Source organism: Anoplophora glabripennis, unplaced genomic scaffold (genome assembly GCF_000390285.2).
Source record: "Anoplophora glabripennis isolate ALB-LARVAE unplaced genomic scaffold, Agla_2.0 scaffold649, whole genome shotgun sequence".
Classification (NCBI taxonomy): domain Eukaryota; kingdom Metazoa; phylum Arthropoda; class Insecta; order Coleoptera; family Cerambycidae; genus Anoplophora; species Anoplophora glabripennis.
In genome coordinates, this window is record NW_019417210.1 from 80,963 (window position 1) to 92,558 (window position 11,596).

An 11,596-nucleotide genomic window follows, 5' to 3' on the forward strand; every position below is an offset into this window, starting at 1 on the left:
TGAATTCCATTAAAACTTGTTTTAAAATTATTTGTATTATTTTCTTTGTCACTTTGTACTGTTCAACCTAAAACTGTGTTAAATAAAATAACTGTTGCTTTTATCGTATACGGCCCCATTAATATCACAGACAACCAACAAAACGTTCTCATGGCCTGCTATTTTTTTTTTTGCAGTTTATTGTCGGCAGTAATCGGATACAACATATAGAACATTATTTGTTGGTGTGCTAGAGAGCCAGCCCCGACGTTTTCACATTAATTCGAGAATTAACTCCAACGACCATCGACGCGACTTTATGACCGTAACAAATTTTCTATTTTAAAGTTTTCCAATTGAAACTTTTCGAAGCGCATCTCGCGGTGAATTAAAACCCATATTAGGACCTAGATGTTTACCTCTGGCAAATCATCTCTGTAAAATGTTTAAGGTGCCTTTTGGTCTATGAAATATGCCATAATTTAGTATTAGAATAGAAAATCAAAAATGCTATACTATGGCGACGTTTCGATTTGTTTTGTTTTCCTATCATTCCTATCTTATTTCCCTGAAAGTTTTAAAATAAAACAAAACGTCGACGTAGTATAGTATTTTTTATTTGATTTCCGAATATCAAAGAATTTGTCAACAATTATTGATAGCTACGAGTAAGTTTAGCGAACGTCAGAATTATCTTCACATTTGGTAAATCAGTTTATAACTTGGTAGTGCCAACACCTGCCAATAGCCTTGGCTAGTCGTTTAAGTATAAAACTGTATTAGATTGGATTTAATCGCAGTGATACGCTAACGTTCCTCGGTTCTAAGTTCTAAATTATGATTTATACTTATCGAAGTTATAGAATCAATTGTCTGAAAAAAATTATAAAAAAATGATAAACGAAGTTTGCTATGAATATGTTTGTTAAGGTGTAGCCGATAGAGAAATTGATCACATTTGTCTTTTATTTCTTGACGTATACTTTGTTCAAAACAGAGATGTTTATTGTGTTGGATTTAATCCTGTGATCAGTGCTACTCCTTTGGTTCGATGTCTTGGTTCTGATTTAGTTAAATAAAATTAGCTCCTGGTCTAACTGTCCGTTCTTAGATAGGATGATATTAAAAGCTTAAGTACGTTGCTTATATTCAAGGATATGTTTTACTATGTAACTCTTTGAATCGTTACGGTCAAGCAGATAATTATGATATGACAAAAGGTTTGTTCCTGCAGAAAATTCATGACAAATCATTGACGGTCACGAATTTTTAAAGGAGGGGCAGAATAGACATATTTAACAATTTGTACTAGTTCCGAATTTCTCGCTGGAACAATGGATTGTGGATTGAATGAATGACGGAGAACGGAACAATTATAACGATTGACGATCACTGACTGATGTCCTGTGCTTTGATCCGCTTGATATTCTGTGGATCCAACTTAACCTAACTTTCTACATTACCATTTCATTTTTCATTTATTTTATTTATTACTTAATATCTGTGATTTGTGCTCTTTGTTTCCTGTTAATGTTGATATTGATGTATCAACAATCTGCGTCCCTGGGCGACGAGGTCTCGCCTATCTCAGTCATGATCACAGACCAAAGACGGAAAATTTGGAAACAAGGGTGAAAATTTTCCGTCTTCGTAAAATGACTTACAGAGTTAGTTCTGGATGGATCGTTCGCAGATTAACTGGGGTGATGGACAGCATGAAGTAGTACCGCGGTTTTGAGGTTCGAGCGAGATCGTGCGGAAACTTTCGGCAAGATGAAGGAAAACGTAAAATCCTTTACGGGTTTAGCTGGCCGTTAGTCGTCGCACGATTCGGCTCAAACTTGGTGATGATGACCACAGAGAAAGGCTCTACTGTGGTTGGAGGGTTCGGCCGAGATCGTATGAGCAGAACGGCTTAAAACGTGGAAAACGTAAAATCCACGTTTCCCCGTATAACGGCGTTATGCGTCACACGATTCGAACCAAATTTGAATGTGATAATGTCAGCAATTAGGAGAGTGCTGCATTTTATTTTCATCCGAATCGCTCGAGTGGTTGAATTCTTGTAACTTCTAAACAAAAACGAATCGGACCTATGTCCATATAAGAACAAATGTTTGAAATTAGCCCAGCCACCATCTGTCGAAGTTTGCTATAGAGCTTGTACAGAGAGATCCAGAATGATTGAATTGTTTAGAGATCGCAGCCTATGCCCGTCTCTGTCAATACTACAGATTTTTGTATGCTAAAGATGGTGTTACACTGAAAAAAATGCGTTTTATTCTTTATTAGAATTCTATATACCATTATAAGGCCATTGTATACTATATGTGACAGTTAAACAGGTGAATATTGGATATAAAACGCGTATTGCTAGCACAGTTGTATAGTGACTATAAACCTTATTCTTTATTAAATTATTGTATAACTAGTATACAACGTTTTTTATACCCTTTACGAAATAATAGCAATAACTGTTATTAAAGTGTTCCATATCGTTATTAGAACATCTAGTACTGGTTATAAGTTTTATAATAATAAATGTATTAATCTGTTGTATACTCTGTATGAGTTAAAAACATATGACATTAAGTTTTCAGAAATTTTATTGGATAACTGTAATTACAAGCTAAGGTTCTAATGTAAACATACATAAAACATACTTTTAAGCATTAAAAATGATGACAAATCGCTCCCAAAACTGTCCGGTTTATTTTCTTAGCAACGATGCCCCCGATGCATTACAAGCCATAAAACAACAACAACAACATAATAAGTTTCCATTTCACACAACGCGATATGATCATGTATCCCATAAAACATGTGCATATACTGTCCATTTTCATCAAACTAGACGTGTGTAAGTCGATGCACAGCGGACTGTCGGAAATTTTACGATTGTTGTATTTTCTCTTCGTGAGTAAAGATAATAAAGACGTTGTGGTTGTATAAGATAGTTGAGTACCGTTCTGCTTCATGCATAGCATGCTACTGAAATCTTAGAAGGGAAGGGATGAGCTCGTACGGCGAACCCTAAATCAGCGGCTGGAATAGCCAGGTTTCTTATTGAGTCGGCGCACTTCGCTCTCGGGTCTGACATATGATTATTATTACAAGACTATGAATATAACTTAACAACGATCATAACCGATTATGCACCGAGAGGTGACGATCACTTAACCATTATAAGATGCGTTTTACACGTTAAAAACGGAAACATATTCAGTATAAGAACGAATAGTTCTGTTAATACAATTGTTATATACAAATTCGGATACTGGTCTTTACACAACAAATCTTCCCTACTATACAACTGGAATATAAAGTCTATAACACCTAATAATGTATAAGTAATTCATTATAACCTTTATTTCATAGATGCATAAAGTGTATTAAGCACCTTCCAGTTAAACTGATTGAATAATGAGTATGGAGATGATTGTTTTTTTTTAATAAAACTTGTCTATTGGTTATAAAAGTTTTAATATGCGCTAGACACATTATTGATAAGCCCATTTCTTTCAGTGTAGAAACAGGCTGCGTTCCCCAAACGATTCAATCATTCTAGATCTCTCGGTAGAACACCCTGTATATGTTTCATTGTTTAATTTTAATATTTACTATATTCAACAAAACACTTGGGAATCTTACATATAAAATCAACGTGTATCATCATCCACTCTTTTATTTGTAAATTAATGACGATTTTATCTGTAAAGTAATTGACACCATCGCTCTCCAAACAGTAATTACATTACCGATGAAATGTAGCCAATTTATCCTCCGAGAGTATCTCCCGAGTGGAGCGCCGAAGCCTCTTCCTTCTTCTAATTAACTTATTATAACTCCAGATATAATCCTGGCAATTGAAAGCCGACCCGCAAAATGATTCTTTGATTCTCCCGATATGCCTAGCTTTCGCCATTCGTCTCGCCGCATTCTCGGCACGTCCGCGAAGACCGAACTTTTCGGATTCCATAGCAGATTAGTGGGCATTAGGGAGCCGAGTGCGGCCTTGGGATCGCAATTTTTGTCCGGGATCGCAAGAAGAGTACCTACGCCTCCGGCACAGTCAAATGGCGTGGGTATATTTCTTTACAAGTGTGTGGTGTATTTACGGTTTCTGTGTAGGTGGTTAAAAACATAGTGGGTTGAATTTCAAAAATGTATGTAACAAGTCCTTTGATTAAAATTATAGGGTTCTGTGTAACAAAAACAAATTTCCCAGAAAAATGCTCAAGGTTTTGATATAGAGGGTGTCCCACCACGAATCCCATCGATGGATATCTGGGAAACCGCTAGAAGGAATTTTTTGAAATTATGATGGTGTGATACGGACTATGGGGCCTACCAAGCTAAAATATTTTCAAGGTCATCGATACTAACTTTCTTATTTTAAATGGAACCCCCTGTATACTATTGCATTTTTGGAAAGAGCATCTATTTTTAAGTAGAAAACATATAACTCATTCCATACTTAGGATTGACCGTTTCCGAGATATTTTGATTTTTAAGCAAAAATTGACAGTTGCAGACTGTCAGCCAAATTTAGTTTTCCCGGAAAAGTATTTTTATTTTTTGTGCAAATTGGACATTTTGTGGAGGAAGAGCTAATTTATCGAATTTGATACAAAAATGTTCCAGTTTTTATACAGGGTGATCAAAAAACATGTATCGAATATGAAGTTCAGAAAATGTAGAAAACGTGAAACTTTTAAATGGAAACCCCTAATTTTTTAACGTATTCGCATTCTGCGCTAAAATTAAGTGTAACTTTGTTAAAGTTTCCCTATACCTAAACTCGGTGGTTTCATTTTATTTACGAATAAACATTTCCCTTTTCTGTGTTTCCATTTGTTTCGCATATTTTAGGTTGACTGTGACAGGTAAGTAACAATCAACATGACAACTGTCACATGTTTTTAATTGTCAAATTTATTTTAATAAATGTTCAAAATGTCTTGCTCGAACTTCTCAACTTCTAAACATTTTTCACACCTTAGATTAGTTCCCTGTGGGTCGCTGCTCTAATAGAATCCGGTGATAGATGCTCAAATGCTTGCCTTATTCTATGCATACAATTTTCCTTTGTTGTTACTGGAGTACTATACACACTATTTTTTAGTGTCACAAATAAAATAGCATAATATCACCGGATTCTATTAGAGCAGCGACCCACAAGGAACTAAATGAATTTGACAATTAAAAACCCGTGACAGTTGTCATGTTGATTGTTGAAACAAATGGAAACATTTTAAGAAAAGGGAAATGTTTATTCGTAAATAAAATGAAAACCACTGGGTTTAGGTACCTATAGGGAAACTTTAACAAAGTTACTCTTAATTTTATAGCATTTAAAAATTTCGAGTTTTCCATATTTTCAGAACTTCATATTCGATACATGTTTCTTGACCAACCTGTATAAAAACTGGAAAATTTTCATATCAAATTCGATAAATTAGGCCTTCCTCTACAAAATGTCCAATTTTCACAAAAAAATAAAGCTATGTTTCCGGGAAAATTAAAATTTGCTGACAGTCTGCAACTGTCAATTTTTGCTTAATAATCAAAATATCTCGGAAACAGTCAATCCCAAGTATGGAGTGTGCTATATGTTTTCTACTTAAAAATAGATGCTATTTCCAAAAATGCAATAATATACAGGGGGTTCCATTTAAAATAAGAAAGTTAGTATTAACTTCCGGTATAACCGGAAGCACGATGACCTTGGAAATATTTTACCTTGGTAGGCCCCACGGCCCGTATCACACCATCACAATTTCAAAAAAATCCTTCTAGCGGTTTCCGAGATCGATGGAGTTCGTGGTGGAACACGCTGTATAGACAAGGTTAACTGGTTTCAACATTTATGATCAGTGAGGCACGGGGTGCAATAACTTTCTGCATCTCTTTTTTTACATGAGGTATATGGACTAGCTATATCACTTGACAAAACACATCCGTACTATGTCAATTGTGCCTGATCCTATTTTTTTTAATTTTCAGGTATGTGAAAAGGAACTTATTTTGTATTTCCTGAGAAATATCTAGATCAGAAGTAAATTTCACCAATGGTATGGTATTCAGCGCCTCAAAATACTACGGAAATGATATATTTGGACAAAATTTAAGAAAAAATCAGTTTTGACCCATAATAGGGCAAGTTTTCATTCAAATAGTGGATTTTATGAGAAACATAGAGGTCATGGGTAAATTTTACTAATGGCATTGTGTTCAGCGCCTCAAAATAATACGGAAATGATATATTTGGACAAAATTTCGGAAAAAATCAGGTTTTACCCATATTTTGACCAGTTTCACCCAAAAATTTCACTTTTCTCCGAAATTTGTCGTGCAGTCATGAATTTTTACTATAGTTTAGCGCATCGAATGCCTTCAGAAATGACATGTGGCTGAAGAATATAAATGAAATAATGGGTTTGGACTTTTTTTATGTGGCTGTGTTCTCTTTAGCTGTTAGAAATTTTGCATTATGATAAAACTATCATATCCCCCATATACACTAATCCTAGCTACTAGTAAGATAATTTATTATCACCTAGGGACGACTTACATTATTTTAAAAAATGAAGAAAAAAGACATTGAATCTGTTGTTATAAGGATGCATTATTAAGGCACATGCATTTATTTTATACATGGTGTTCTGAAAAACACTGACATAAATTCAGGGCCGGATAGAATTTAAAAAAATATTACAATTTGTTTCTATGAACCATGGGCATATCTTTTTCCGTTTTCAAAGGCGTTAAAAATAATTTCTTAGAATCTAGTTTCGGTCCTATATTCCACAAAATTCATCCGAGTGAACTGAAATATTGTTATGTGGGGTTTCTGGGGATGCTAAATGCTCTGGAGTTATTAATTTTTGGCTAAATCATACAGGGTGTTAAGTGCAGTACTCCACAGGAACATTTTAGGTCCTAACTTTTTTGAGGTTAATCTTTTTGCCTCTTTTGTCACTTGCTGTTGTGGCAAATTTTGTTCAAAACAAAAAAGGTGCTCTTGTAAGAAGTGCTAAAATTTGCCAGTTTTCGAGTAAAACCAGGCATAGTCCGCCAAAGTCAAGCAGCTAGTATCCCAAATTATTGTTTTTTATTTCAAGTAGACTTGTGTCGAATGTGTCAAATTTACGTATTATGTGCATTATCACAACAAGTATTTATTTTAATTCGTGTAATAAGAAATTTCTACTTGCTACGGTATGAACAACGGTAATAATGATTCAAATTCAGAATATACCGATATGTTTAGGGAACAGTTTTGCTGCACTATTAGCAAGAAATTATTATTATTTCATGCATGATGTCGCTCCACCACATTTTACTCGAGTATGCAGAAAGTGGCTTCATGACAATTTTCCTGAGCGATGGATTGGTCGAGGTGCAGATGCTCCAATTCACTGGCCTCCAAGGTCACCAGACCTTAATCCTCTTGATTATGTAGTTTGGAGCTATGCCAAACATAAAGTATATGAAACAGAAATAAATTCAGCAGAACATCTGAGACAAAAGATTGTTGATGTTTTCAACCATTTAAAAGACGATGCAGAACCTTTGAAAAATACATTCTTTTCATCGCAAAAAAGAATTCGTTTTTGTATTAGTGAGAATGGAGGACATTTCGAACACTTATTCTGATTTTATTTTCCTTAAATTATAATTTTCTGTTAGTAATAATTAGTTATTCTTGTTGTTCTTACACGGCCGGAAAAATAACAACAAAATAAAATTATCATTACCTCGCGATCCATTTTTTATTTTTCCTTGCATAGTTGCTTTAGTTTCTTCTTTAGCTAATAAAGCATGTTAATTGCTGATCTATCAATAACATCAATTTAATTATAAACCGCATTGTATTTATTATATTTTGAGGTGATGCTCATGTTGCTGTTTTTGGAGCATAGAATCTTGAGCAGGGAAATCTCAATTTCTGGAAAATTTTACCCTAGAACCCTATAATTCTAAACAAGCGGAATGTAGAAGGAACATTTTTTCATTAGACGAAATCTAGTTTCTTAAGTGAAAAAAAGTTACTTTATCTACGATTGTATCAAGATCCATAATGTTTATGTAATTCCTAGTGTAAAAAAATAGTTTTCCATATAGGAAACAATGGTAAAGACAAAAATTGTAGGAAGCTTTTCTTGCGATATCATAAAAAAACTGTTGGTTTTCGAAGATACAAACCAAACATTTATTTTAAACAGAACACGCTGTATATTTGTCACTTGGAATTCCCTCCGTTTTTTGAATACGTCATATATTTGCTTTGACAGTTTGCACAATATTTTAGTTTATTCACTGACCTTCCACAATGGATAAAGTCATGATTGAATACTCTATTGCGAAGAAACTAGTATAATATAAAAGAACATTTTTTTAAATAAATTTTATATTTTAATGTTATGATCCGACATGTTTTAGTTATTCAGTTTCATGTTACGAGTTTGGCGCTTTAAATGAATATTGCTACAGAAAATTTTCCTTGAAACAAAACAAGCATATTGCCGAACACTATAGGAAGGCAAAAAAGTTTAGTAAATTGAAGTTCTAAAGGGCACTGTTTTGTAAAATATCAGGTATCAAAGTTACTAGTGAAATTGGCATTTATTTTTACTTCCTGTATTGACGTTGGATTTAAAAAATAAAATTTGTCATGTAACTGTATTTTGTCAGTTTTCTAGTGGAAGTGCCAAGTCTGCAAACCCGTTTTGTTGTCGTACTTTATTGTTTGGTAGACATGAATTCTCGCCTCGATCCAATCGCCCAGTTTCTAGTTGCGTAAAAATGGTTTTTCAAAAACTGGTGATAGTGACATGCTATGAATAATATGTATCGTCCTGTACACCTTGCTACTATAGAAAAAAAAAACATTTTCACATCTGGTATTACTTGAATCAACTTTGAATCGATCTGAGTATCAGTAACACACCTTTCAAATGCAGAGGTCCATTTAATCAACTTCCGAATTGTAGGTTTAGAGTTTCGTGGAAACTTTTCCATTATGTTTATCATAATTTTTTTTGCTTGTAAAAACTTCTCCCACACCGCAGTCTCGATGCTTGTATATATTTGAATTGAAGGGTTGAAAAAGCACATTTCCACGCTATTCTTCTTCGCACATGGCCTACCACGTAGCTCTCGAACTTCGCATAAAACGAAATCAAAACTAGAAAAGTAATTTGAACAAGTTGGCGTAGTGAGATTAACCGCATTGTCGGAAAGTTTGGAAACGGTAAGGGAAAATTTAATGACGGACGAAAGTGAAAACTTTTGAGCTTTCCACCCGGTGAAGGAGTAATTCCATTTTAAAATTAGTTTTTGTTGAATGGGGATAGGCGTAAGCTGTAAGGCCTGCAGGGAATTGCAGCAAATCGAGTAAATCTAAGATGTCAATGTGTTTTTTTACTATAAATTTAAATCAATCGATAAATATATGCAAAAAGGATTATGTGTCGACTCCACTTATAGGGTATAGCCCAAATATTATCAAACGACGTTAAACATCTTCAGTTATCTGAATATAGGTACATTTTTAAGGCTTTTGACTCTTATATCTTGAAAACCAGTGGATTCGGATGTTTGGTTCATTAAGACTTATTTACCTAAAATAATCCAAAGAGCATCCAACTAACACAAATGCTACTATTGCATCACTCAAAGTTATATAACTGTTTTTTAATAGCAGCAAATGTATATTTTTAGATTTTTAATGCCTTAATAAGGTGTTAATTTGCTCCTATAGCAATTTTGGTATATAAAAAAGCTGTTAGAACATTCTAATACTAAAATTATACAACAATTTTATAAACGCTTTATTAGAGACTTATAAATGTGGTAAATGCAACTTCTATAAAAGTTTAAAGCGTAATAGCTGCTTCCTTGTTTGTTATAAGCTTATNGAGTTCAGATCCCACTTTCTGATGTTAGAAACACACTAATTATCAGCGAATATTATAATATATTACATTAAATACAAGTTTTTAAATTATAATATAAAAGGTTTATAAAGCACTTAAAACAGCTAGTTAATAAGGGCGTCTGCCGTCGAATGGTGAATGCCGAGTATCGAATGGTGAATGTGTGGTACCATGTGTCTTATCAGTCTTATCTGCCCTAGCCGAGGAATTTGTTTATTTTACTTAGCCCTTGCCTCTTGGGTTAAGTGTTCACATTATCGGTCTTCGCTCGATTTCTAACAATATATATGGAGAGATTGCCCCTAACCTAAAAATCACTGAATCAGAAGGTTTGTTTGTAGTAATAAGTAAATGCCGTTACAATTTGTTTTTATGGCTATAGGATTTTTAAAGTAATAAATATTTTGATAACTTTCATGGGATTTTTTTATTTAATCGGGGACATGCAGTGATTTTTTTATCGAAAATCAAGCGATATTCGAAAAAGTGAGGTGACAGGTTTTTCAGGAAAACACTGGAATTATTAATTTTAATCGTATTACGTTCAAATAAGCCCTTTATTATTTCAAACAAACGTGCCAAGTTTCATTAAAATCGCTGAAAGTGTAGTTTGTTTATATACAATACGTAAGTCACTGCAAAATTATTTTGCGCTGCAAACAACAACATTAAATACTGTAATACTGTTTACTGATTATAATAGTTTCATTAATTATTAATTACAATTAACACTAACTGATATTGATTTCATCTTTAGACATCCATTCACGTCTCATCTAGAATGTATTCGTTGTTTGTGACCCATAAGCGGCTGATTTGCCCATATATGATTATGCTAACTTGTGATTTTGTGACAGTACTCCGTACATTTGTACTCTACTAACAGTGCTATTAGTTGAAAGTGTTTTATCATTCAAAATCTTCAGAGTTTCTTTCAGAACATTTTAAAATACAAGAAAGCACTTACAATGTCTACTAGCCATACCATCTACCCATCATACTTACATTCTAATTATTAACTATTATTAATTATTTACTATTTGTTACCTAATTAAAAAAAAAATTATTTTCTGCTGATGCCACTGGAATTGTAGCAGTAAGCAGTTTACGCAGAATTTTTAAACTGACAGTAGACATCAAANTCACGTACTTATAAATAAAAGTAAACAATTTTATATGTAGGACTAAACAAGTAAATGTTATAAGAATATTTACATGTGAAATTATATATAAAAAAGTTAGTATATTCGTAGATTTCAGTACCTAAAACCTTGATGGTTTGATCGTTTTTTGCACCTGTTTATTCGTTTTACTGCGGCGTCTTTGAAAATACTCAGGTGGCATGACATAACATTCCTATTATTTGATAAGCTTTAGATTATTCAGTTATTAAATGTTTGAAATTATTTGTCTTTGCGGAAAACAATATTTAAAGAATATGGGGCCCTTAATGCATCTCTGTTGAATTATATTTAATAACTTATTATGTACATATTAATTATTTTTTTATTAAATCGAAAATTGTGTCATTTATCAAAATTTATTACAGATGATTGCCAAATTTGCTTAATTTTAGAGGCGCTTAGTTTTTTTTAAAGGTATCGTGATATATTTCATCAATAAAATTTTCGATGCAAGTAGTTTTTGATTCTCTAGATACATATTTAATTTTATTG